The sequence below is a fragment of the Scyliorhinus torazame genome, chromosome 14 (assembly GCF_047496885.1).
Source record: "Scyliorhinus torazame isolate Kashiwa2021f chromosome 14, sScyTor2.1, whole genome shotgun sequence".
Classification (NCBI taxonomy): Eukaryota; Metazoa; Chordata; class Chondrichthyes; order Carcharhiniformes; family Scyliorhinidae; genus Scyliorhinus; species Scyliorhinus torazame.
The window spans coordinates 108,492,286-108,518,715 of record NC_092720.1 but is presented as its reverse complement, the minus strand read 5'-3'; positions in this window follow the sequence as shown (position 1 = coordinate 108,518,715).

Sequence of the window (26,430 nt, the reverse complement as noted above, 5' to 3'; positions counted from 1 at the left end):
TGCGCAGAGTCTCAGTGACTGAGCAGAGTCTCAGTTACCGGCAGCGAGTGAACAGAGTCTCAGTGACCGGCAGTGACTGAGCAGAGTCTCAGTGACTGAGCAGAGTCTCAGTGACCGGCAGCGAGTGAACAGAGTCTCAGTGACCGGCAGCGACTGAGCAGAGTCTCAGTGACCGGCAGTGACTGAGCAGAGTCTCAGCATCTGAGCAGAGTCTCAGTGACCGGCAGCGACTGAGCAGAGTCTCAGTGACCGGCAGCGACTGAGCAGAGTCTCAGTGACCGGCAGCGACTGAGCAGAGTCTCAGTGACCGGCAGCGACTGAGCAGAGTCTCAGTGACCCACAGCGTCTGAGCAGAGTCTCAGCGTCTGAGCAGAGTCTCAGCGTCTGAGCAGAGTCTATGCGACTGAGCAGAGTCTCAGCGACTGAGCAGAGTTTCAGTGACCGGCAGCTACTGAGCAGAGTCTCAGTGACTGAGCAGAGTCTCAGTGACCGGCAGCGACTGAGCAGAGTCTCAGTGACCGGCAGCGACTGAGCAGAGTCTCAGTGACCGGCAGCGACTGAGCAGAGTCTCAGTGACTGGCAGCGACTGAGCAGAGTCTCAGCGACTGAGCAGAGTCTCAGTGACCGGCAGCGACTGCGCAGAGTCTCAGTGACTGAGCAGAGTCTCAGTGACCGGCAGCGACTGAGCAGAGTCTCAGTGACTGAGCAGAGTCTCAGTGACCGGCAGCGACCGAGCAGAGTCTCAGTGACCGGCAGCGACTGAGCAGAGTCTCAGTGACTGAGCAGAGTCTCAGCGTCTGAGCAGAGTCTCAGCGTCTGAGCAGAGTCTCAGTGTCTGAGCAGAGTCTATGCGACTGAGCAGAGTCTCAGCGACTGAGCAGAGTCTCAGTGACCAGCAGCGACTGAGCAGAGTCTCAGCGACTGAGCAGAGTCTCAGTGACTGAGCAGAGTCTCAGTGACCGGCAGCTACTGAGCAGAGTCTCAGTGACTGGCAGCGACTGAGCAGAGTCACAGCGACTGAGCAGAGCCTCAGTGACCGGCAGCGACTGCGCAGAGTCTCAGTGACTGAGCAGAGTCTCAGTTACCGGCAGCGAGTGAACAGAGTCTCAGTGACCGGCAGTGACTGAGCAGAGTCTCAGTGACTGAGCAGAGTCTCAGTGACCGGCAGCGAGTGAACAGAGTCTCAGTGACCGGCATCGACTGAGCAGAGTCTCAGTGACCGGCAGTGACTGAGCAGAGTCTCAGCGTCTGAGCAGCGTCTCAGTGACCGGCAGCTACTGAGCAGAGTCTCAGTGACCGGCAGCGACTGAGCAGAGTCTCAGTGACCGGCAGCGACTGAGCAGTCTCAGTGACTGAGCAGAGTCTCAGCGTCTGAGCAGAGTCTCAGCGTCTGAGCAGAGTCTCAGTGTCTGAGCAGAGTCTATGCGACTGAGCAGAGTCTCAGCGACTGAGCAGAGTCTCAGTGACCGGCAGCGACTGAGCAGAGTCTCAGCGACTGAGCAGAGTCTCAGTGACTGAGCAGAGTCTCAGTGACCGGCAGCTACTGAGCAGAGTCTCAGCGACTGAGCAGAGTCTCAGTGACCGGCAGCGACTGCGCAGAGTCTCAGTGACTGAGCAGAGTCTCAGTTACCGGCAGCGAGTGAACAGAGTCTCAGTGACCGGCAGTGACTGAGCAGAGTCTCAGTGACTGAGCAGAGTCTCAGTGACCGGCAGCGAGTGAACAGAGTCTCAGTGACCGGCAGCGACTGAGCAGAGTCTCAGTGACCGGCAGTGACTGAGCAGAGTCTCAGCATCTGAGCAGAGTCTCAGTGACCGGCAGCGACTGAGCAGAGTCTCAGTGACCGGCAGCGACTGAGCAGAGTCTCAGTGACCGGCAGCGACTGAGCAGAGTCTCAGTGACCGGCAGCGACTGAGCAGAGTCTCAGTGACCCACAGCGTCTGAGCAGAGTCTCAGCGTCTGAGCAGAGTCTCAGCGTCTGAGCAGAGTCTATGCGACTGAGCAGAGTCTCAGCGACTGAGCAGAGTTTCAGTGACCGGCAGCTACTGAGCAGAGTCTCAGTGACTGAGCAGAGTCTCAGTGACCGGCAGCGACTGAGCAGAGTCTCAGTGACCGGCAGCGACTGAGCAGAGTCTCAGTGACCGGCAGCGACTGAGCAGAGTCTCAGTGACTGGCAGCGACTGAGCAGAGTCTCAGCGACTGAGCAGAGTCTCAGTGACCGGCAGCGACTGCGCAGAGTCTCAGTGACTGAGCAGAGTCTCAGTGACCGGCAGCGACTGAGCAGAGTCTCAGTGACTGAGCAGAGTCTCAGTGACCGGCAGCGACCGAGCAGAGTCTCAGTGACCGGCAGCGACTGAGCAGAGTCTCAGTGACTGAGCAGAGTCTCAGCGTCTGAGCAGAGTCTCAGCGTCTGAGCAGAGTCTCAGTGTCTGAGCAGAGTCTATGCGACTGAGCAGAGTCTCAGCGACTGAGCAGAGTCTCAGTGACCAGCAGCGACTGAGCAGAGTCTCAGCGACTGAGCAGAGTCTCAGTGACTGAGCAGAGTCTCAGTGACCGGCAGCTACTGAGCAGAGTCTCAGTGACTGGCAGCGACTGAGCAGAGTCACAGCGACTGAGCAGAGCCTCAGTGACCGGCAGCGACTGCGCAGAGTCTCAGTGACTGAGCAGAGTCTCAGTTACCGGCAGCGAGTGAACAGAGTCTCAGTGACCGGCAGTGACTGAGCAGAGTCTCAGTGACTGAGCAGAGTCTCAGTGACCGGCAGCGAGTGAACAGAGTCTCAGTGACCGGCATCGACTGAGCAGAGTCTCAGTGACCGGCAGTGACTGAGCAGAGTCTCAGCGTCTGAGCAGAGTCTCAGTGACCGGCAGCGACTGAGCAGAGTCTCAGTGACCGGCAGCGACTGAGCAGAGTCTCAGTGACCCGCAGCGACTGAGCAGAGTCTCAGTGACCCGCAGCGACTGAGCAGAGTCTCAGCGATTGAGCAGAGTCTCAGTGACTGAGCAGAGTCTCAGTGACTGGCAGCGACTGAGCAGAGTCTCAGCGACTGAGCAGAGTCTCAGTGACCGGCAGCGACTGAGCAGAGTCTCAGTGACCAGCAGCGACTGAGCAGAGTCTCAGTGACCAGCAGCGACTGAGCAGAGTCTCAGTGACCGGCAGTGACTGAGCAGAGTCTCAGTGACTGAGCAGAGTCTCAGTGACCGGCAGCGAGTGAACAGAGTCTCAGTGACCGGCAGCGACTGAGCAGAGTCTCAGTGACCGGCAGTGACTGAGCAGAGTCTCAGCGTCTGAGCAGAGTCTCAGTGACCGGCAGCGACTGAGCAGAGTCTCAGTGACCGGCAGCGACTGAGCAGAGTCTCAGTGACCGGCAGCGACTGAGCAGAGTCTCAGTGACCGGCAGCGACTGAGCAGAGTCTCAGTGACCGGCAGCGACTGAGCACAGTCTCAGTGACCGGCAGCGACTGAGCAGAGTCTCAGTGACCGGCAGCGACTGAGCAGAGTCTCAGTGACTGAGCAGAGTCTCAGTGACCGGCAGCGACTGAGCAGAGTCTCAGTGACTGAGCAGAGTCTCAGTGACCGGCAGCGACTGAGCAGAGTGTCAGTGACTGAGCAGAGTCTCAGTGACCGGCAGCGACTGAGCAGAGTCTCAGTGACTGAGCAGAGTCTCAGTGACTGGCAGCGACTGAGCAGAGTCTCAGTGACTGGCAGCGACTGAGCAGAGTCTCAGCGACTGAGCAGAGTCTCAGTGACCGGCAGCGAGTGAACAGAGTCTCAGTGACCAGCAGCGACTGCGCAGAGTCTCAGAGCCTGAGCAGAGTCTCAGTTACCGGCAGCGAGTGAACAGAGTCTCAGTGACCGGCAGCGACTGAGCAGAGTATCAGTGACCAGCAGCGACTGAGCAGAGTCACAGTGACTGAGCAGAGTCTCAGTGGCCGGCAGCGACTGAGCAGAGTCTCAGTGACTGAGCAGAGTCTCAGTGACCGGCAGCGACTGAGCAGAGTCTCAGTGACCGGCAGCGACTGAGCAGAGTGTCAGTGACTGAGCAGAGTCTCAGTGACCGGCAGCGACTGAGCAGAGTCTCAGTGACTGAGCAGTGTCTCAGTGACCGGCAGCGACTGAGCAGAGTCTCAGCGTCTGAGCAGAGTCTCAGTTACTGGCAGCGAGTGAACAGAGTCTCAGTGACCGGCAGCGACTGAGCAGAGTCTCAGTGACTGAGCAGAGTCTCAGTGGCCGGCAGCGACTGAGCAGAGTCTCAGCGTCTGAGCAGTTTCTCAGTGACCGGCAGCGACTGAGCAAAGTCTCAGCGACTGAGCAGAGTCTCAGTGGCCGGCAGCGACTGAGCAGAGTCTCAGCTACTGAGCAGAGCCTCAGCGACTGAGCAGAGTCCCAGTGACTGAGCAGAGTCTCAGTGACTGGCAGCGACTGAGCAGAGTCTCAGTGACCGGCAGCGACTGAGCAGAGTCTCAGTGACCGGCAGCAACTGAGCAGAGTCTCAGTGACTGGCAGCGACTGAGCAGAGTCTCAGCGACTGAGCAGAGTCTCAGTGACCGGCAGCGACTGAGCAGAGTCTCAGTGACTGAGCAGAGACTCAGTGACTGGCAGCGACTGAGCAGAGTCTCAGTAAGTGTTCAGAGTCTCAGTGACCGGCAGCGACTGAGCAGAGTCTCAGTGACCGGCAGCGAGTGAGCAGAGTCTCAGTGACTGAGCAGAGTCTCAGTGGCCGGCAGCGACTGAGCAGAGTCTCAGTGACTGAGCAGCGTCTCAGCGACTGAGCAGAGTCCCAGGGACCGGCAGCGACTGAGCAGAGTCTCAGCGACTGAGCAGAGTCTCAGCGACTGAGCAGAGTCTCAGTGACCGGCAGCTACTGAGCAGAGTCTCAGTGACCAGCAGCGACTGAGCAGAGTCCCAGTGACCGGCAGCGACTGAGCAGAGTCTCAGCGACTGAGCAGAGTCTCAGCGACTGAGCAGAATCTCAGCGATTGAGCAGAGTCTCAGTGACTGAGCAGAGTCTCAGCGACTGAGCAGAGTCTCAGCGACTGGGCAGATTCTCAGTGACCGGCAGCGACTGAGCAGAGTCTCAGTGACTGAGCAGAGTCTCAGTGACCGGCAGCGACTGAGCAGAGTCTCAGCGACTGAGCAGAATCTCAGCGACTGAGCAGAGTCTCAGCGACTGAGCAGAATCTCAGCGATTGAGCAGAGTCTCAGTGACTGAGCAGAGTCTCAGCGACTGGGCAGATTCTCAGTGACCGGCAGCGACTGAGCAGAGTCTCAGTGACAGGCAGCGACTGAGTAGAGTCTCAGTGACTGAGCAGAGTCCCAGTGACTGGCAGCGACTGAGCAGAGTCTCAGTGACTGGCAGCAACTGAGCAGAGTCTCAGCGACTGAGCAGAGTCTCAGTGACAGGCAGCGACTGAGTAGAGTCTCAGTGACTGAGCAGAGTCCCAGTGACTGGCAGCGACTGAGCAGAGTCTCAGTGACTGGCAGCGACTGAGCAGAGTCTCAGCGACTGAACAGAGTCTCAGTGACTGGCAGCGACTGAGCAGAGTCTCAGCGACTGAGTAGTGTCACAATGACTGGCAGTGACTGAGTAGTGTCTCAGTGACTGGCAGCGACTGAGCAGAGACTCAGTGACCGGCAGCGACTGTGCAGAGTCTCAGTGACTGGCAGTGACTGAGCAGAGTCTCAGCGACTGAGCAGAGTTTCAGCGACTGAGCAGTTTCTCAATAACCGGCAGCGACTGAGCAAAGTCTCAGCGACTGAGCAGAGTCTCAGTGGCCGGCAGCGACTGAGCAGAGTCTCAGCGACTGAGCAGAGTCTCAGCGACTGAGCAGAGTCCCAGTGACTGAGCAGAGTCTCAGTGACTGGCAGCGACTGAGCAGAGTCTCAGCGACTGAGCAGAGTCTCAGTGACCGGCAGCGACTGAGCAGAGTCTCAGTGACTGGCAGCAACTGAGCAGAGTCTCAGTGCCCGGCAGTGACTGAGCAGAGTCTCAGTGACTGGCAGCGACTGAGCAGAGGCTCAGTAACTGAGCAGAGTCTCAGTGACCGGCAGCGACTGAGCAGAGTCTCAGTGACTGGCAGCAACTGAGCAGAGTCTCAGTGACCGGCAGCGACTGAGCAGAGTCTCAGTGACCGGCAGCGACTGAGCAGAGTCTCAGTGACTGAGCAGAGTCTCAGTGGCCGGCAGAGACTGAGCAGAGTCTCAGCTACTGAGCAGAGTCTCATCTACTGAGCAGAGTCTCAGCGACTGAGCAGAGTCCCAGTGACCGGCAGCGACTGAGCAGAGTCTCAGCGACTGAGCAGAGTCTCAGCGACTGAGCAGAGTCTCAGCGACTGAGCAGAGTCTCAGTGACCGGCAGCGACTGAGCAGAGTCTGAGTGACCAGCAGTGACTGAGCAGAGTCTCAGCGACTGAGCAGAGTCTCAGTGACTGGCAGCGACTGAGCAGAGTCTCAGCGACTGAGCAGAATCTCAGCGATTGAGCAGAGTCTCAGTGACTGAGCAGAGTCTCAGCGACTGGGCAGATTCTCAGTGACCGGCAGCGACTCAGCAGAGTCTCAGTGAATGAGCAGAGTCCCAGTGACTGGCAGCGACTGAGCAGAGTCTCAGTGACAGGCAGCGACTGAGCAGAGTCTCAGTGACTGGCAGCAACTGAGCAGAGTCTCAGTGACCGGTAGCGACTGAGCAGAGTCTCAGTGACTGAGCAGAGTCTCAGTGGCCGGCAGCGACTGAGCAGAGTCTCAGCTACTGAGCAGAGTCTCAACGACTGAGCAGAGTCCCAGAGACTGGCAGCGACTGAGCAGAGTCTCAGTGACAGGCAGCGACTGAGCAGAGTCTCAGTGACTGAGCAGAGACTCAGTGACTGGCAGCGACTGAGCAGAGTCTCAGTAAGTGTTCAGAGTCTCAGTGACCGGCAGCGACTGAGCAGAGTCTCAGTGACCGGCAGCGAGTGAGCAGAGTCTCAGTGACTGAGCAGAGTCTCAGTGGCCGGCAGCGACTGAGCAGAGTCTCAGTGACTGAGCAGCGTCTCAGCGACTGAGCAGAGTCCCAGGGACCGGCAGCGACTGAGCAGAGTCTCAGCGACTGAGCAGAGTCTCAGCGACTGAGCAGAGTCTCAGTGACCGGCAGCTACTGAGCAGAGTCTCAGTGACCAGCAGCGACTGAGCAGAGTCCCAGTGACCGGCAGCGACTGAGCAGAGTCTCAGCGACTGAGCAGAGTCTCAGCGACTGAGCAGAATCTCAGCGATTGAGCAGAGTCTCAGTGACTGAGCAGAGTCTCAGCGACTGAGCAGAGTCTCAGCGACTGGGCAGATTCTCAGTGACCGGCAGCGACTGAGCAGAGTCTCAGTGACTGAGCAGAGTCTCAGTGACCGGCAGCGACTGAGCAGAGTCTCAGCGACTGAGCAGAATCTCAGCGACTGAGCAGAGTCTCAGCGACTGAGCAGAATCTCAGCGATTGAGCAGAGTCTCAGTGACTGAGCAGAGTCTCAGCGACTGGGCAGATTCTCAGTGACCGGCAGCGACTGAGCAGAGTCTCAGTGACAGGCAGCGACTGAGTAGAGTCTCAGTGACTGAGCAGAGTCCCAGTGACTGGCAGCGACTGAGCAGAGTCTCAGTGACTGGCAGCAACTGAGCAGAGTCTCAGCGACTGAGCAGAGTCTCAGTGACAGGCAGCGACTGAGTAGAGTCTCAGTGACTGAGCAGAGTCCCAGTGACTGGCAGCGACTGAGCAGAGTCTCAGTGACTGGCAGCGACTGAGCAGAGTCTCAGCGACTGAACAGAGTCTCAGTGACTGGCAGCGACTGAGCAGAGTCTCAGCGACTGAGTAGTGTCACAATGACTGGCAGTGACTGAGTAGTGTCTCAGTGACTGGCAGCGACTGAGCAGAGACTCAGTGACCGGCAGCGACTGTGCAGAGTCTCAGTGACTGGCAGTGACTGAGCAGAGTCTCAGCGACTGAGCAGAGTTTCAGCGACTGAGCAGTTTCTCAATAACCGGCAGCGACTGAGCAAAGTCTCAGCGACTGAGCAGAGTCTCAGTGGCCGGCAGCGACTGAGCAGAGTCTCAGCGACTGAGCAGAGTCTCAGCGACTGAGCAGAGTCCCAGTGACTGAGCAGAGTCTCAGTGACTGGCAGCGACTGAGCAGAGTCTCAGCGACTGAGCAGAGTCTCAGTGACCGGCAGCGACTGAGCAGAGTCTCAGTGACTGGCAGCAACTGAGCAGAGTCTCAGTGCCCGGCAGTGACTGAGCAGAGTCTCAGTGACTGGCAGCGACTGAGCAGAGGCTCAGTAACTGAGCAGAGTCTCAGTGACCGGCAGCGACTGAGCAGAGTCTCAGTGACTGGCAGCAACTGAGCAGAGTCTCAGTGACCGGCAGCGACTGAGCAGAGTCTCAGTGACCGGCAGCGACTGAGCAGAGTCTCAGTGACTGAGCAGAGTCTCAGTGGCCGGCAGAGACTGAGCAGAGTCTCAGCTACTGAGCAGAGTCTCATCTACTGAGCAGAGTCTCAGCGACTGAGCAGAGTCCCAGTGACCGGCAGCGACTGAGCAGAGTCTCAGCGACTGAGCAGAGTCTCAGCGACTGAGCAGAGTCTCAGCGACTGAGCAGAGTCTCAGTGACCGGCAGCGACTGAGCAGAGTCTGAGTGACCAGCAGTGACTGAGCAGAGTCTCAGCGACTGAGCAGAGTCTCAGTGACTGGCAGCGACTGAGCAGAGTCTCAGCGACTGAGCAGAATCTCAGCGATTGAGCAGAGTCTCAGTGACTGAGCAGAGTCTCAGCGACTGGGCAGATTCTCAGTGACCGGCAGCGACTCAGCAGAGTCTCAGTGAATGAGCAGAGTCCCAGTGACTGGCAGCGACTGAGCAGAGTCTCAGTGACAGGCAGCGACTGAGCAGAGTCTCAGTGACTGGCAGCAACTGAGCAGAGTCTCAGTGACCGGTAGCGACTGAGCAGAGTCTCAGTGACTGAGCAGAGTCTCAGTGGCCGGCAGCGACTGAGCAGAGTCTCAGCTACTGAGCAGAGTCTCAACGACTGAGCAGAGTCCCAGTGACTGGCAGCGACTGAGCAGAGTCTCAGTGACAGGCAGCGACTGAGCAGAGTCTCAGTGACTGGCAGCAACTGAGCAGAGTCTCAGTGACCGGCAGCGACTGAGCAGAGTCTCAGTGACTGAGCAGAGTCTCAGTGGCCGGCAGCGACTGAGCAGAGTCTCAGCTACTGAGCAGAGTCTCAGCGACTGAGCAGAGTCCCAGTGACCGGCAGCGACTGAGCAGAGTCTCAGCGACTGAGCAGAGTCTCAGCGACTGAGCAGAATCTCAGCGACTGAGCAGAGTCTCAGTGACCGGCAGCGACTGAGCAGAGTCTCAGTGACCGGCAGCGACTGAGCAGAGTCTCAGTGACCGGCAGTGACTGAGCAGAGTCTCAGCGACTGAGCAGAGTCTCAGTGACCGGCAGCGACTGAGCAGAGTCTCAGTGACCAGCAGCGACTGAGCAGAGTCTCAGCGACTGAGCAGAGTCTCAGTGACTGAGCAGAATCTCAGCGATTGAGCAGAGTCTCAGTGACTGAGCAGAGTCTCAGCGACTGAGCAGAATCTCAGCGATTGAGCAGAGTCTCAGTGACTGAGCAGAGTCTCAGCGACTGGGCAGATTCTCAGTGACCGGCAGCGACCGAGCAGAGTCTCAGTGAATGAGCAGAGTCCCAGGTACTGGCAGCGACTGAGCAGAGTCTCAGTGACAGGCAGCGACTGAGCAGAGTCTCAGTGACCGGCAGCGACTGAGCAGAGTCTCAGTGACTGAGCAGAGTCCCAGTGACTGGCAGGGACTGAGCAGAGTCTCAGTGACAGGCAGCAACTGAGCAGAGTCTTAGTGACTGGCAGCAACTGAGCAGAGTCTCAGTGACCGGCAGCGACTGAGCAGAGTCTCAGTGACTGAGCAGAGTCTCAGTGGCCGGCAGCGACTGAGCAGAGTCTCAGTGACAGGCAGCGACTGAGCAGAGTCTCAGTGACTGGCAGCAACTGAGCAGATTCTCAGTGACCAGCAGCGACTGAGCAGAGTCTCAGCGACTGAGCAGAATCTCAGCGACTGAGCAGAGTCTCAGTGACTGAGCAGAATCTCAGCAATTGAGCAGAGTCTCAGTGACTGAGCAGAGTCTCAGCGACTGGGCAGATTCTCAGTGACAGGCAGCGACTGAGCAGAGTCTCAGTGTACGGCAGCGACTGAGCAGAGTCTCAGTGACTGAGCAGAGTCCCAGTGACTGGCAGCGACTGAGCAGAGTCTCAGTGACAGGCAGCGACTGAGCAGAGTCTCAGTGACTGGCAGCAACTGAGCAGAGTCTCAGTGACCGGCAGCGACTGAGCAGAGTCTCAGTGACTGAGCAGAGTCTCAGTGACCGGCAGCGACTGAGCAAAGTCTCAGCGACTGAGCAGAGTCTCAGTGGCCGGCAGCGACTGAGCAGAGTCTCAGCTACTGAGCAGAGCCTCAGCGACTGAGCAGAGTCCCAGTGACTGAGCAGAGTCTCAGTGACTGGCAGCGACTGAGCAGAGTCTCAGTGACCGGCAGCGACTGAGCAGAGTCTCAGTGACCGGCAGCAACTGAGCAGAGTCTCAGTGACTGGTAACGACTGAGCAGAGTCTCAGCGACTGAGCAGAGTCTCAGTGACCGGCAGCGACTGAGCAGAGTCTCAGTGACTGAGCAGAGACTCAGTGACTGGCAGCGACTGAGCAGAGTCTCAGTAACTGTTCAGAGTCTCAGTGACCGGCAGCGACTGAGCAGAGTCTCAGTGACCGGCAGCGAGTGAGAAGAGTCTCAGTGACTGAGCAGAGTCTCAGTGGCCGGCAGCGACTGAGCAGAGTCTCAGTGACTGAGCAGCGTCTCAGCGACTGAGCAGAGTCCCAGTGACCGGCAGCGACTGAGCAGAGTCTCAGCGACTGAGCAGAGTCTCAGCGACTGAGCAGAGTCTCAGTGACCGGCAGCTACTGAGCAGAGTCTCAGTGACCTGCAGCGACTGAGCAGAGTCCCAGTGACCGGCAGCGACTGAGCAGAGTCTCAGCGACTGAGCAGAGTCTGAGCGACTGAGCAGAATCTCAGCGATTGAGCAGAGTCTCAGTGACTGAGCAGAGTCTCAGCGACTGAGCAGAGTCTCAGCGACTGGGCAGATTCTCAGTGACCGGCAGCGACTGAGCAGAGTCTCAGTGACTGAGCAGAGTCTCAGTGACCGGCAGCGACTGAGCAGAGTCTCAGCGACTGAGCAGAATCTCAGCGACTGAGCTGAGTCTCAGCGACTGAGCAGAATCTCAGCGATTGAGCAGAGTCTCAGTGACTGAGCAGAGTCTCAGCGACTGGGCAGATTCTCAGTGACCGGCAGCGACTGAGCAGAGTCTCAGTGACAGGCAGCGACTGAGTAGAGTCTCAGTGACTGAGCAGAGTCCCAGTGACTGGCAGCGACTGAGCAGAGTCTCAGTGACTGGCAGCAACTGAGCAGAGTCTCAGCGACTGAGCAGAGTCTCAGTGACAGGCAGCGACTGAGTAGAGTCTCAGTGACTGAGCAGAGTCCCAGTGACTGGCAGCGACTGAGCAGAGTCTCAGTGACTGGCAGCGACTGAGCAGAGTCTCAGCGACTGAACAGAGTCTCAGTGACTGGCAGCGACTGAGCAGAGTCTCAGCGACTTAGTAGTGTCGCAGTGACTGGCAGTGACTGTGCAGAGTCTCAGTGACTGGCAGTGACTGAGCAGAGTCTCAGCGACTGAGCAGATTTTCAGCGACTGAGCAGTTTCTCAATAACCGGCAGCGACTGAGCAAAGTCTCAGCGACTGAGCAGAGTCTCAGTGGCCGGCAGCGACTGAGCAGAGTCTCAGCGACTGAGCAGAGTCTCAGCGACTGAGCAGAGTCCCAGTGACTGAGCAGAGTCTCAGTGACTGGCAGCGACTGAGCAGAGTCTCAGCGACTGAGCAGAGTCTCAGTGACCGGCAGCGACTGAGCAGAGTCTCAGTGACTGGCAGCAACTGAGCAGAGTCCAAGTGCCCGGCAGTGACTGAGCAGAGTCTCAGTGACTGGCAGCGACTGAGCAGAGGCTCAGTAACTGAGCAGAGTCTCAGTGACCGGCAGCGACTGAGCAGAGTCTCAGTGACTGGCAGCAACTGAGCAGAGTCTCAGTGACCGGCAGCGACTGAGCAGAGTCTCAGTGACTGAGCAGAGTCTCAGTGGCCGGCAGAGACTGAGCAGAGTCTCAGCTACTGAGCAGAGTCTCTGCTACTGAGCAGAGTCTCAGCGACTGAGCAGAGTCCCAGTGACCGGCAGCGACTGAGCAGAGTCTCAGCGACTGAGCAGAGTCTCAGCGACTGAGCAGAGACTCAGTGACTGGCAGCGACTGAGCAGAGTCTCAGTAACTGTTCAGAGTCTCAGTGACCGGCAGCGACTGAGCAGAGTCTCAGTGACCGGCAGCGAGTGAGCAGAGTCTCAGTGACTGAGCAGAGTCTCAGTGGCCGGCAGCGACTGAGCAGAGTCTCAGTGACTGAGCAGCGTCTCAGCGACTGAGCAGAGTCCCAGTGACCGGCAGCGACTGAGCAGAGTCTCAGCGACTGAGCAGAGTCTCAGCGACTGAGCAGAGTCTCAGTGACCGGCAGCTACTGAGCAGAGTCTCAGTGACCAGCAGCGACTGAGCAGAGTCCCAGTGACCGGCAGCGACTGAGCAGAGTCTCAGCGACTGAGCAGAGTCTCAGCGACTGAGCAGAATCTCAGCGATTGAGCAGAGTCTCAGTGACTGAGCAGAGTCTCAGCGACTGAGCAGAGTCTCAGCGACTGGGCAGATTCTCAGTGACCGGCAGCGACTGAGCAGAGTCTCAGTGACTGAGCAGAGTCTCAGTGACCGGCAGCGACTGAGCAGAGTCTCAGCGACTGAGCAGAATCTCAGCGACTGAGCAGAGTCTCAGCGACTGAGCAGAATCTCAGCGATTGAGCAGAGTCTCAGTGACTGAGCAGAGTCTCAGCGACTGGGCAGATTCTCAGTGACCGGCAGCGACTGAGCAGAGTCTCAGTGACAGGCAGCGACTGAGTAGAGTCTCAGTGACTGAGCAGAGTCCCAGTGACTGGCAGCGACTGAGCAGAGTCTCAGCGACTGAGCAGAGTCTCAGTGACAGGCAGCGACTGAGTAGAGTCTCAGTGACTGAGCAGAGTCCCAGTGACTGGCAGCGACTGAGCAGAATCTCAGTGACTGGCAGCAACTGAGCAGAGTCTCAGCGACTGAGCAGAGTCTCAGTGACAGGCAGCGACTGAGTAGAGTCTCAGTGACTGAGCAGAGTCCCAGTGACTGGCAGCGACTGAGCAGAGTCTCAGTGACTGGCAGCGACTGAGCAGAGTCTCAGCGACTGAACAGAGTCTCAGTGACTGGCAGCGACTGAGCAGAGTCTCAGCGACTGAGTAGTGTCACAATGACTGGCAGTGACTGAGTAGTGTCTCAGTGACTGGCAGCGACTGAGCAGAGACTCAGTGACCGGCAGCGACTGTGCAGAGTCTCAGTGACTGGCAGTGACTGAGCAGAGTCTCAGCGACTGAGCAGAGTTTCAGCGACTGAGCAGTTTCTCAATAACCGGCAGCGACTGAGCAAAGTCTCAGCGACTGAGCAGAGTCTCAGTGGCCGGCAGCGACTGAGCAGAGTCTCAGCGACTGAGCAGAGTCTCAGCGACTGAGCAGAGTCCCAGTGACTGAGCAGAGTCTCAGTGACTGGCAGCGACTGAGCAGAGTCTCAGCGACTGAGCAGAGTCCCAGTGACTGAGCAGAGTCTCAGTGACTGGCAGCGACTGAGCAGAGTCTCAGCGACTGAGCAGAGTCTCAGTGACCGGCAGCGACTGAGCAGAGTCTCCGTGACTGGCAGCAACTGAGCAGAGTCTCAGTGCCCGGCAGTGACTGAGCAGAGTCTCAGTGACTGGCAACGACTGAGCAGAGGCTCAGTAACTGAGCAGAGTCTCAGTGACCGGCAGCGACTGAGCAGAGTCTCAGTGACTGGCAGCAACTGAGCAGAGTCTCAGTGACCGGCAGCGACTGAGCAGAGTCTCAGTGACTGAGCAGAGTCTCAGTGGCCGGCAGAGACTGAGCAGAGTCTCAGCTACTGAGCAGAGTCTCAGCTACTGAGCAGAGTCTCAGCGACTGAGCAGAGTCCCAGTGACCGGCAGCGACTGAGCAGAGTCTCAGCGACTGAGCAGAGTCTCAGCGACTGAGCAGAGTCTCAGCGACTGAGCAGAGTCTCAGTGACCGGCAGCGACTGAGCAGAGTCTGAGTGACCAGCAGCGACTGAGCAGAGTCTCAGCGACTGAGCAGAGTCTCAGTGAGTGGCAGCGACTGAGCAGAGTCTCAGCGACTGAGCAGAATCTCAGCGATTGAGCAGAGTCTCAGTGACTGAGCAGAGTCTCAGCGACTGGGCAGATTCTCAGTGACCGGCAGCGACTGAGCAGAGTCTCAGTGAATGAGCAGAGTCCCAGTGACTGGCAGCGACTGAGCAGAGTCTCAGTGACAGGCAGCGACTGAGCAGAGTCTCAGTGACTGGCAGCAACTGAGCAGAGTCTCAGTGACCGGTAGCGACTGAGCAGAGTCTCAGTGACTGAGCAGAGTCTCAGTGGCCGGCAGCGACTGAGCAGAGTCTCAGCTACTGAGCAGAGTCTCAACGACTGAGCAGAGTCCCAGTGACTGGCAGCGACTGAGCAGAGTCTCAGTGACAGGCAGCGACTGAGCAGAGTCTCAGTGACTGGCAGCAACTGAGCAGAGTCTCAGTGACCGGCAGCGACTGAGCAGAGTCTCAGTGACTGAGCAGAGTCTCAGTGGCCGGCAGCGACTGAGCAGAGTCTCAGCTACTGAGCAGAGTCTCAGCGACTGAGCAGAGTCCCAGTGACCGGCAGCGACTGAGCAGAGTCTCAGCGACTGAGCAGAGTCTCAGCGACTGAGCAGAATCTCAGCGACTGAGCAGAGTCTCAGTGACCGGCAGCGACTGAGCAGAGTCTCAGTGACCGGCAGCGACTGAGCAGAGTCTCAGTGACCGGCAGTGACTGAGCAGAGTCTCAGCGACTGAGCAGAGTCTCAGTGACCGGCAGCGACTGAGCAGAGTCTCAGTGACCAGCAGCGACTGAGCAGAGTCTCAGCGACTGAGCAGAGTCTCAGTGACTGAGCAGAATCTCAGCGATTGAGCAGAGTCTCAGTGACTGAGCACAGTCTCAGTGACTGAGCAGAGTCTCAGCGACTGGGCAGATTCTCAGTGACCGGCAGCGACCGAGCAGAGTCTCAGTGAATGAGCAGAGTCCCAGGTACTGGCAGCGACTGAGCAGAGTCTCAGTGACAGGCAGCGACTGAGCAGAGTCTCAGTGACCGGCAGCGACTGAGCAGAGTCTCAGTGACTGAGCAGAGTCCCAGTGACTGGCAGCGACTGAGCAGAGTCTCAGTGACAGGCAGCAACTGAGCAGAGTCTTAGTGACTGGCAGCAACTGAGCAGAGTCTCAGTGACCGGCAGCGACTGAGCAGAGTCTCAGTGACTGAGCAGAGTCTCAGTGGCCGGCAGCGACTGAGCAGAGTCTCAGTGACAGGCAGCGACTGAGCAGAGTCTCAGTGACTGGCAGCAACTGAGCAGAGTCTCAGTGACCAGCAGCGACTGAGCAGAGTCTCAGTGACTGGCAGCGACTGAGCAGAGTCTCAGCGACTGAGCAGAATCTCAGCGACTGAGCAGAGTCTCAGTGACTGAGCAGAATCTCAGCGATTGAGCAGAGTCTCAGTGACTGAGCAGAGTCTCAGCGACTGAGCAGAATCTCAGCGATTGAGCAGAGTCTCAGTGACTGAGCAGAGTCTCAGCGACTGGGCAGATTCTCAGTGACAGGCAGCGACTGAGCAGAGTCTCAGTGTACGGCAGCGACTGAGCAGAGTCTCAGTGACTGAGCAGAGTCCCAGTGACTGGCAGCGACTGAGCAGAGTCTCAGTGACAGGCAGCGACTGAGCAGAGTCTCAGTGACTGGCAGCAACTGAGCAGAGTCTCAGTGACCGGCAGCGACTGAGCAGAGTCTCAGTGACTGAGCAGAGTCTCAGTGACCGGCAGCGACTGAGCAGAGTCTCAGTGACTGAGCAGTTTCTCAGTGACCGGCAGCGACTGAGCAAAGTCTCAGCGACTGAGCAGAGTCTCAGTGGCCGGCAGCGACTGAGCAGAGTCTCAGCTACTGAGCAGAGCCTCAGCGACTGAGCAGAGTCCCAGTGACTGAGCAGAGTCTCAGTGACTGGCAGCGACTGAGCAGAGTCTCAGTGACCGGCAGCGACTGAGCAGAGTCTCAGTGACCGGCAGCAACTGAGCAGAGTCTCAGTGACTGGCAGCGACTGAGCAGAGTCTCAGTGACTGGCAGCGACTGAGCAGAGTCTTAGCGACTGAGCAGAGTCCCAGTGACTGAGCAGAGTCTCAGTGACTGGCAGCGACTGAGCAGAGTCTCAGCGACTGAGCAGAGTCTCAGTGACCGGCAGCGACTGAGCAGAGTCTCAGTGACTGGCAGCAACTGAGCAGAGTCCAAGTGCCCGGCAGTGACTGAGCAGAGTCTCAGTGACTGGCAGCGACTGAGCAGAGGCTCAGTAACTGAGCAGAGTCTCAGTGACCGGCAGCGACTGAGCAGAGTCTCAGCGACTGAGCAGAGACTCAGTGACTGGCAGCGACTGAGCAGAGTCTCAGTAACTGTTCAGAGTCTCAGTGACCGGCAGCGACTGAGCAGAGTCTCAGTGACCGGCAGCGAGTGAGCAGAGTCTCAGTGACTGAGCAGAGTCTCAGTGGCCGGCAGCGACTGAGCAGAGTCTCAGTGACTGAGCAGCGTCTCAGCGACTGAGCAGAGTCCCAGTGACCGGCAGCGACTGAGCAGAGTCTCAGCGACTGAGCAGAGTCTCAGCGACTGAGCAGAGTCTCAGTGACCGGCAGCTACTGAGCAGAGTCTCAGTGACCAGCAGCGACTGAGCAGAGTCCCAGTGACCGGCAGCGACTGAGCAGAGTCTCAGCGACTGAGCAGAGTCTCAGCGACTGAGCAGAGTCTCAGTGACCGGCAGCTACTGGGCAGATTCTCAGTGACCGGCAGCGACTGAGCAGAGTCTCAGTGACTGAGCAGAGTCTCAGTGACCGGCAGCGACTGAGCAGAGTCTCAGCGACTGAGCAGAATCTCAGCGACTGAGCAGAGTCTCAGCGACTGAGCAGAATCTCAGCGATTGAGCAGAGTCTCAGTGACTGAGCAGAGTCTCAGCGACTGGGCAGATTCTCAGTGACCGGCAGCGACTGAGCAGAGTCTCAGTGACAGGCAGCGACTGAGTAGAGTCTCAGTGACTGAGCAGAGTCCCAGTGACTGGCAGCGACTGAGCAGAGTCTCAGTGACTGGCAGCAACTGAGCAGAGTCTCAGCGACTGAGCAGAGTCTCAGTGACAGGCAGCGACTGAGTAGAGTCTCAGTGACTGAGCAGAGTCCCAGTGACTGGCAGCGACTGAGCAGAGTCTCAGTGACTGGCAGCGACTGAGCAGAGTCTCAGCGACTGAACAGAGTCTCAGTGACTGGCAGCGACTGAGCAGAGTCTCAGCGACTGAGCAGCGTCTCAGCGACTGAGCAGAGTCCCAGTGACCGGCAGCGACTGAGCAGAGTCTCAGCGACTGAGCAGAGTCTCAGCGACTGTTCAGAGTCTCAGTGACCGGCAGCGACTGAGCAGAGTCTCAGTGACTGAGCAGCGTCTCAGCGACTGAGCAGAGTCCCAGTGACCGGCAGCGACTGAGCAGAGTCTCAGCGACTGAGCAGAGTCTCAGCGACTGAGCAGAGTCTCAGTGACCGGCAGCTACTGAGCAGAGTCTCAGTGACCAGCAGCGACTGAGCAGAGTCCCAGTGACTGGCAGCAACTGAGCAGAGTCTCAGTGACAGGCAGCGACTGAGCAGAGTCTCAGTGACTGGCAGCAACTGAGCAGAGTCTCAGTGACCGGCAGCGACTGAGCAGAGTCTCAGTGACTGAGCAGAGTCTCAGTGACCGGCAGCGACTGAGCAGAGTCTCAGTGACTGAGCAGTTTCTCAGTGACCGGCAGCGACTGAGCAAAGTCTCAGCGACTGAGCAGAGTCTCAGTGGCCGGCAGCGACTGAGCAGAGTCTCAGCTACTGAGCAGAGCCTCAGCGACTGAGCAGAGTCCCAGTGACTGAGCAGAGTCTCAGTGACTGGCAGCGACTGAGCAGAGTCTCAGTGACCGGCAGCGACTGAGCAGAGTCTCAGTGACCGGCAGCAACTGAGCAGAGTCTCAGTGACTGGCAGCGACTGAGCAGAGTCTCAGCGACTGAGCAGAGTCCCAGTGACTGAGCAGAGTCTCAGTGACTGGCAGCGACTGAGCAGAGTCTCAGCGACTGAGCAGAGTCTCAGTGACCGGCAGCGACTGAGCAGAGTCTCAGTGACTGGCAGCAACTGAGCAGAGTCCAAGTGCCCGGCAGTGACTGAGCAGAGTCTCAGTGACTGGCAGCGACTGAGCAGAGGCTCAGTAACTGAGCAGAGTCTCAGTGACCGGCAGCGACTGAGCAGAGTCTCAGCGACTGTTCAGAGTCTCAGTGACCGGCAGCGACTGAGCAGAGTCTCAGTGACCGGCAGCGAGTGAGCAGAGTCTCAGTGACTGAGCAGAGTCTCAGTGGCCGGCAGCGACTGAGCAGAGTCTCAGTGACTGAGCAGCGTCTCAGCGACTGAGCAGAGTCCCAGTGACCGGCAGCGACTGAGCAGAGTCTCAGCGACTGAGCAGAGTCTCAGCGACTGAGCAGAGTCTCAGTGACCGGCAGCTACTGAGCAGAGTCTCAGTGACCAGCAGCGACTGAGCAGAGTCCCAGTGACCGGCAGCGACTGAGCAGAGTCTCAGCGACTGAGCAGAGTCTCAGCGACTGAGCAGAGTCTCAGTGACCGGCAGCTACTGGGCAGATTCTCAGTGACCGGCAGCGACTGAGCAGAGTCTCAGTGACTGAGCAGAGTCTCAGTGACCGGCAGCGACTGAGCAGAGTCTCAGCGACTGAGCAGAATCTCAGCGACTGAGCAGAGTCTCAGTGGCCGGCAGCGACTGAGCAGAGTCTCAGCTACTGAGCAGAGCCTCAGCGACTGAGCAGAGTCCCAGTGACTGAGCAGAGTCTCAGTGACTGGCAGCGACTGAGCAGAGTCTCAGTGACCGGCAGCGACTGAGCAGAGTCTCAGTGACCGGCAGCAACTGAGCAGAGTCTCAGTGACTGGCAGCGACTGAGCAGAGTCTCAGCGACTGAGCAGAGTCCCAGTGACTGAGCAGAGTCTCAGTGACTGGCAGCGACTGAGCAGAGTCTCAGCGACTGAGCAGAGTCTCAGTGACCGGCAGCGACTGAGCAGAGTCTCAGTGACTGGCAGCAACTGAGCAGAGTCCAAGTGCCCGGCAGTGACTGAGCAGAGTCTCAGTGACTGGCAGCGACTGAGCAGAGGCTCAGTAACTGAGCAGAGTCTCAGTGACCGGCAGCGACTGAGCAGAGTCTCAGCGACTGAGCAGAGACTCAGTGACTGGCAGCGACTGAGCAGAGTCTCAGTAACTGTTCAGAGTCTCAGTGACCGGCAGCGACTGAGCAGAGTCTCAGTGACCGGCAGCGAGTGAGCAGAGTCTCAGTGACTGAGCAGAGTCTCAGTGGCCGGCAGCGACTGAGCAGAGTCTCAGTGACTGAGCAGCGTCTCAGCGACTGAGCAGAGTCCCAGTGACCGGCAGCGACTGAGCAGAGTCTCAGCGACTGAGCAGAGTCTCAGCGACTGAGCAGAGTCTCAGTGACCGGCAGCTACTGAGCAGAGTCTCAGTGACCAGCAGCGACTGAGCAGAGTCCCAGTGACCGGCAGCGACTGAGCAGAGTCTCAGCGACTGAGCAGAGTCTCAGCGACTGAGCAGAGTCTCAGTGACCGGCAGCTACTGGGCAGATTCTCAGTGACCGGCAGCGACTGAGCAGAGTCTCAGTGACTGAGCAGAGTCTCAGTGACCGGCAGCGACTGAGCAGAGTCTCAGCGACTGAGCAGAATCTCAGCGACTGAGCAGAGTCTCAGCGACTGAGCAGAATCTCAGCGATTGAGCAGAGTCTCAGTGACTGAGCAGAGTCTCAGCGACTGGGCAGATTCTCAGTGACCGGCAGCGACTGAGCAGAGTCTCAGTGACAGGCAGCGACTGAGTAGAGTCTCAGTGACTGAGCAGAGTCCCAGTGACTGGCAGCGACTGAGCAGAGTCTCAGTGACTGGCAGCAACTGAGCAGAGTCTCAGCGACTGAGCAGAGTCTCAGTGACAGGCAGCGACTGAGTAGAGTCTCAGTGACTGAGCAGAGTCCCAGTGACTGGCAGCGACTGAGCAGAGTCTCAGTGACTGGCAGCGACTGAGCAGAGTCTCAGCGACTGAACAGAGTCTCAGTGACTGGCAGCGACTGAGCAGAGTCTCAGCGACTGAGCAGCGTCTCAGCGACTGAGCAGAGTCCCAGTGACCGGCAGCGACTGAGCAGAGTCTCAGCGACTGAGCAGAGTCTCAGCGACTGTTCAGAGTCTCAGTGACCGGCAGCGACTGAGCAGAGTCTCAGTGACTGAGCAGCGTCTCAGCGACTGAGCAGAGTCCCAGTGACCGGCAGCGACTGAGCAGAGTCTCAGCGACTGAGCAGAGTCTCAGCGACTGAGCAGAGTCTCAGTGACCGGCAGCTACTGAGCAGAGTCTCAGTGACCAGCAGCGACTGAGCAGAGTCCCAGTGACTGGCAGCGACTGAGCAGAGTCTCAGTGACAGGCAGCGACTGAGCAGAGTCTCAGTGACTGGCAGCAACTGAGCAGAGTCTCAGTGACCGGCAGCGACTGAGCAGAGTCTCAGTGACTGAGCAGAGTCTCAGTGACCGGCAGCGACTGAGCAGAGTCTCAGTGACTGAGCAGTTTCTCAGTGACCGGCAGCGACTGAGCAAAGTCTCAGCGACTGAGCAGAGTCTCAGTGGCCGGCAGCGACTGAGCAGAGTCTCAGCTACTGAGCAGAGCCTCAGCGACTGAGCAGAGTCCCAGTGACTGAGCAGAGTCTCAGTGACTGGCAGCGACTGAGCAGAGTCTCAGTGACCGGCAGCGACTGAGCAGAGTCTCAGTGACCGGCAGCAACTGAGCAGAGTCTCAGTGACTGGCAGCGACTGAGCAGAGTCTCAGCGACTGAGCAGAGTCCCAGTGACTGAGCAGAGTCTCAGTGACTGGCAGCGACTGAGCAGAGTCTCAGCGACTGAGCAGAGTCTCAGTGACCGGCAGCGACTGAGCAGAGTCTCAGTGACTGGCAGCAACTGAGCAGAGTCCAAGTGCCCGGCAGTGACTGAGCAGAGTCTCAGTGACTGGCAGCGACTGAGCAGAGGCTCAGTAACTGAGCAGAGTCTCAGTGACCGGCAGCGACTGAGCAGAGTCTCAGCGACTGAGCAGAGACTCAGTGACTGGCAGCGACTGAGCAGAGTCTCAGTAACTGTTCAGAGTCTCAGTGACCGGCAGCGACTGAGCAGAGTCTCAGTGACCGGAAGCGAGTGAGCAGAGTCTCAGTGACTGAGCAGAGTCTCAGTGGCCGGCAGCGACTGAGCAGAGTCTCAGTGACTGAGCAGCGTCTCAGCGACTGAGCAGAGTCCCAGTGACCGGCAGCGACTGAGCAGAGTCTCAGCGACTGAGCAGAGTCTCAGCGACTGAGCAGAGTCTCAGTGACCGGCAGCTACTGAGCAGAGTCTCAGTGACCAGCAGCGACTGAGCAGAGTCCCAGTGACCGGCAGCGACTGAGCAGAGTCTCAGCGACTGAGCAGAGTCTCAGCGACTGAGCAGAGTCTCAGTGACCGGCAGCTACTGGGCAGATTCTCAGTGACCGGCAGCGACTGAGCAGAGTCTCAGTGACTGAGCAGAATCTCAGTGACCGGCAGCGACTGAGCAGAGTCTCAGCGACTGAGCAGAATCTCAGCGACTGAGCAGAGTCTCAGCGACTGAGCAGAATCTCAGCGATTGAGCAGAGTCTCAGTGACTGAGCAGAGTCTCAGCGACTGGGCAGATTCTCAGTGACCGGCAGCGACTGAGCAGAGTCTCAGTGACAGGCAGCGACTGAGTAGAGTCTCAGTGACTGAGCAGAGTCCCAGTGACTGGCAGCGACTGAGCAGAGTCTCAGTGACTGGCAGCAACTGAGCAGAGTCTCAGCGACTGAGCAGAGTCTCAGTGACAGGCAGCGACTGAGTAGAGTCTCAGTGACTGAGCAGAGTCCCAGTGACTGGCAGCGACTGAGCAGAGTCTCAGTGACTGGCAGCGACTGAGCAGAGTCTCAGCGACTGAACAGAGTCTCAGTGACTGGCAGCGACTGAGCAGAGTCTCAGCGACTGAGTAGTGTCACAATGACTGGCAGTGACTGAGTAGTGTCTCAGTGACTGGCAGCGACTGAGCAGAGACTCAGTGACCGGCAGCGACTGTGCAGAGTCTCAGTGACTGGCAGTGACTGAGCAGAGTCTCAGCGACTGAGCAGAGTTTCAGCGACTGAGCAGTTTCTCAATAACCGGCAGCGACTGAGCAAAGTCTCAGCGACTGAGCAGAGTCTCAGTGGCCGGCAGCGACTGAGCAGAGTCTCAGCGACTGAGCAGAGTCTCAGCGACTGAGCAGAGTCCCAGTGACTGAGCAGAGTCTCAGTGACTGGCAGCGACTGAGCAGAGTCTCAGCGACTGAGCAGAGTCCCAGTGACTGAGCAGAGTCTCAGTGACTGGCAGCGACTGAGCAGAGTCTCAGCGACTGAGCAGAGTCTCAGTGACCGGCAGCGACTGAGCAGAGTCTCAGTGACTGGCAGCAACTGAGCTGAGTCTCAGTGCCCGGCAGTGACTGAGCAGAGTCTCAGTGACTGGCAGCGACTGAGCAGAGGCTCAGTAACTGAGCAGAGTCTCAGTGACCGGCAGCGACTGAGCAGAGTCTCAGTGACTGGCAGCAACTGAGCAGAGTCTCAGTGACCGGCAGCGACTGAGCAGAGTCTCAGTGACTGAGCAGAGTCTCAGTGGCTGGCAGAGACTGAGCAGAGTCTCAGCTACTGAGCAGAGTCTCAGCTACTGAGCAGAGTCTCAGCGACTGAGCAGAGTCCCAGTGACCGGCAGCGACTGAGCAGAGTCTCAGCGACTGAGCAGAGTCTCAGCGACTGAGCAGAGTCTCAGCGACTGAGCAGAGTCTCAGTGACCGGCAGCGACTGAGCAGAGTCTGAGTGACCAGCAGCGACTGAGCAGAGTCTCAGCGACTGAGCAGAGTCTCAGTGAGTGGCAGCGACTGAGCAGAGTCTCAGCGACTGAGCAGAATCTCAGCGATTGAGCAGAGTCTCAGTGACTGAGCAGAGTCTCAGCGACTGGGCAGATTCTCAGTGACCGGCAGCGACTGAGCAGAGTCTCAGTGAATGAGCAGAGTCCCAGTGACTGGCAGCGACTGAGCAGAGTCTCAGTGACAGGCAGCGACTGAGCAGAGTCTCAGTGACTGGCAGCAACTGAGCAGAGTCTCAGTGACCGGTAGCGACAGAGCAGAGTCTCAGTGACTGAGCAGAGTCTCAGTGGCCGGCAGCGACTGAGCAGAGTCTCAGCTACTGAGCAGAGTCTCAACGACTGAGCAGAGTCCCAGTGACTGGCAGCGACTGAGCAGAGTCTCAGTGACAGGCAGCGACTGAGCAGAGTCTCAGTGACTGGCAGCAACTGAGCAGAGTCTCAGTGACCGGCAGCGACTGAGCAGAGTCTCAGTGACTGAGCAGAGTCTCAGTGGCCGGCAGCGACTGAGCAGAGTCTCAGCTACTGAGCAGAGTCTCAGCGACTGAGCAGAGTCCCAGTGACCGGCAGCGACTGAGCAGAGTCTCAGCGACTGAGCAGAGTCTCAGCGACTGAGCAGAATCTCAGCGACTGAGCAGAGTCTCAGTGACCGGCAGCGACTGAGCAGAGTCTCAGTGACCGGCAGCGACTGAGCAGAGTCTCAGTGACCGGCAGTGACTGAGCAGAGTCTCAGCGACTGAGCAGAGTCTCAGTGACCGGCAGCGACTGAGCAGAGTCTCAGTGACCAGCAGCGAATGAGCAGAGTCTCAGCGACTGAGCAGAGTCTCAGTGACTGAGCAGAATCTCAGCGATTGAGCAGAGTCTCAGTGACTGAGCACAGTCTCAGTGACTGAGCAGAGTCTCAGCGACTGGGCAGATTCTCAGTGACCGGCAGCGACCGAGCAGAGTCTCAGTGAATGAGCAGAGTCCCAGGTACTGGCAGCGACTGAGCAGAGTCTCAGTGACAGGCAGCGACTGAGCAGAGTCTCAGTGACCGGCAGCGACTGAGCAGAGTCTCAGTGACTGAGCAGAGTCCCAGTGACTGGCAGCGACTGAGCAGAGTCTCAGTGACAGGCAGCAACTGAGCAGAGTCTTAGTGACTGGCAGCAACTGAGCAGAGTCTCAGTGACCGGCAGCGACTGAGCAGAGTCTCAGTGACTGAGCAGAGTCTCAGTGGCCGGCAGCGACTGAGCAGAGTCTCAGTGACAGGCAGCGACTGAGCAGAGTCTCAGTGACTGGCAGCAACTGAGCAGAGTCTCAGTGACCAGCAGCGACTGAGCAGAGTCTCAGTGACTGGCAGCGACTGAGCAGAGTCTCAGCGACTGAGCAGAATCTCAGCGACTGAGCAGAGTCTCAGTGACTGAGCAGAATCTCAGCGATTGAGCAGAGTCTCAGTGACTGAGCAGAGTCTCAGCGACTGAGCAGAATCTCAGCGATTGAGCAGAGTCTCAGTGACTGAGCAGAGTCTCAGCGACTGGGCAGATTCTCAGTGACAGGCAGCGACTGAGCAGAGTCTCAGTGTACGGCAGCGACTGAGCAGAGTCTCAGTGACTGAGCAGAGTCCCAGTGACTGGCAGCGACTGAGCAGAGTCTCAGTGACAGGCAGCGACTGAGCAGAGTCTCAGTGACTGGCAGCAACTGAGCAGAGTCTCAGTGACCGGCAGCGACTGAGCAGAGTCTCAGTGACTGAGCAGAGTCTCAGTGACCGGCAGCGACAGAGCAGAGTCTCAGTGACTGAGCAGTTTCTCAGTGACCGGCAGCGACTGAGCAAAGTCTCAGCGACTGAGCAGAGTCTCAGTGGCCGGCAGCGACTGAGCAGAGTCTCAGCTACTGAGCAGAGCCTCAGCGACTGAGCAGAGTCCCAGTGACTGAGCAGAGTCTCAGTGACTGGCAGCGACTGAGCAGAGTCTCAGTGACCGGCAGCGACTGAGCAGAGTCTCAGTGACCGGCAGCAACTGAGCAGAGTCTCAGTGACTGGCAGCGACTGAGCAGAGTCTCAGCGACTGAGCAGAGTCCCAGTGACTGAGCAGAGTCTCAGTGACTGGCAGCGACTGAGCAGAGTCTCAGCGACTGAGCAGAGTCTCAGTGACCGGCAGCGACTGAGCAGAGTCTCAGTGACTGGCAGCAACTGAGCAGAGTCCAAGTGCCCGGCAGTGACTGAGCAGAGTCTCAGTGACTGGCAGCGACTGAGCAGAGGCTCAGTAACTGAGCAGAGTCTCAGTGACCGGCAGCGATTGAGCAGAGTCTCAGTGACTGGCAGCAACTGAGCAGAGTCTCAGTGACCGGCAGCGACTGAGCAGAGTCTCAGTGACTGAGCAGAGTCTCAGTGGCCGGCAGAGACTGAGCAGAGTCTCAGCTACTGAGCAGAGTCTCAGCTACTGAGCAGAGTCTCAGCGACTGAGCAGAGTCCCAGTGACCGGCAGCGACTGAGCAGAGTCTCAGCGACTGAGCAGAGTCTCAGCGACTGAGCAGAGACTCAGTGACTGGCAGCGACTGAGCAGAGTCTCAGTAACTGTTCAGAGTCTCAGTGACCGGCAGCGACTGAGCAGAGTCTCAGTGACCGGCAGCGAGTGAGCAGAGTCTCAGTGACTGAGCAGAGTCTCAGTGGCCGGCAGCGACTGAGCAGAGTCTCAGTGACTGAGCAGCGTCTCAGCGACTGAGCAGAGTCCCAGTGACCGGCAGCGACTGAGCAGAGTCTCAGCGACTGAGCAGAGTCTCAGCGACTGAGCAGAGTCTCAGTGACCGGCAGCTACTGAGCAGAGTCTCAGTGACCAGCAGCGACTGAGCAGAGTCCCAGTGACCGGCAGCGACTGAGCAGAGTCTCAGCGACTGAGCCGAGTCTCAGCGACTGAGCAGAATCTCAGCGATTGAGCAGAGTCTCAGTGACTGAGCAGAGTCTCAGCGACTGAGCAGAGTCTCAGCGACTGGGCAGATTCTCAGTGACCGGCAGCGACTGAGCAGAGTCTCAGTGACTGAGCAGAGTCTCAGTGACCGGCAGCGACTGAGCAGAGTCTCAGTGACAGGCAGCGACTGGGCAGAGTCTCAGTGACTGGCAGCAACTGAGCAGAGTCTCAGTGACCGGTAGCGACTGAGCAGAGTCTCAGTGACTGAGCAGAGTCTCAGTGGCCGGCAGCGACTGAGCAGAGTCTCAGC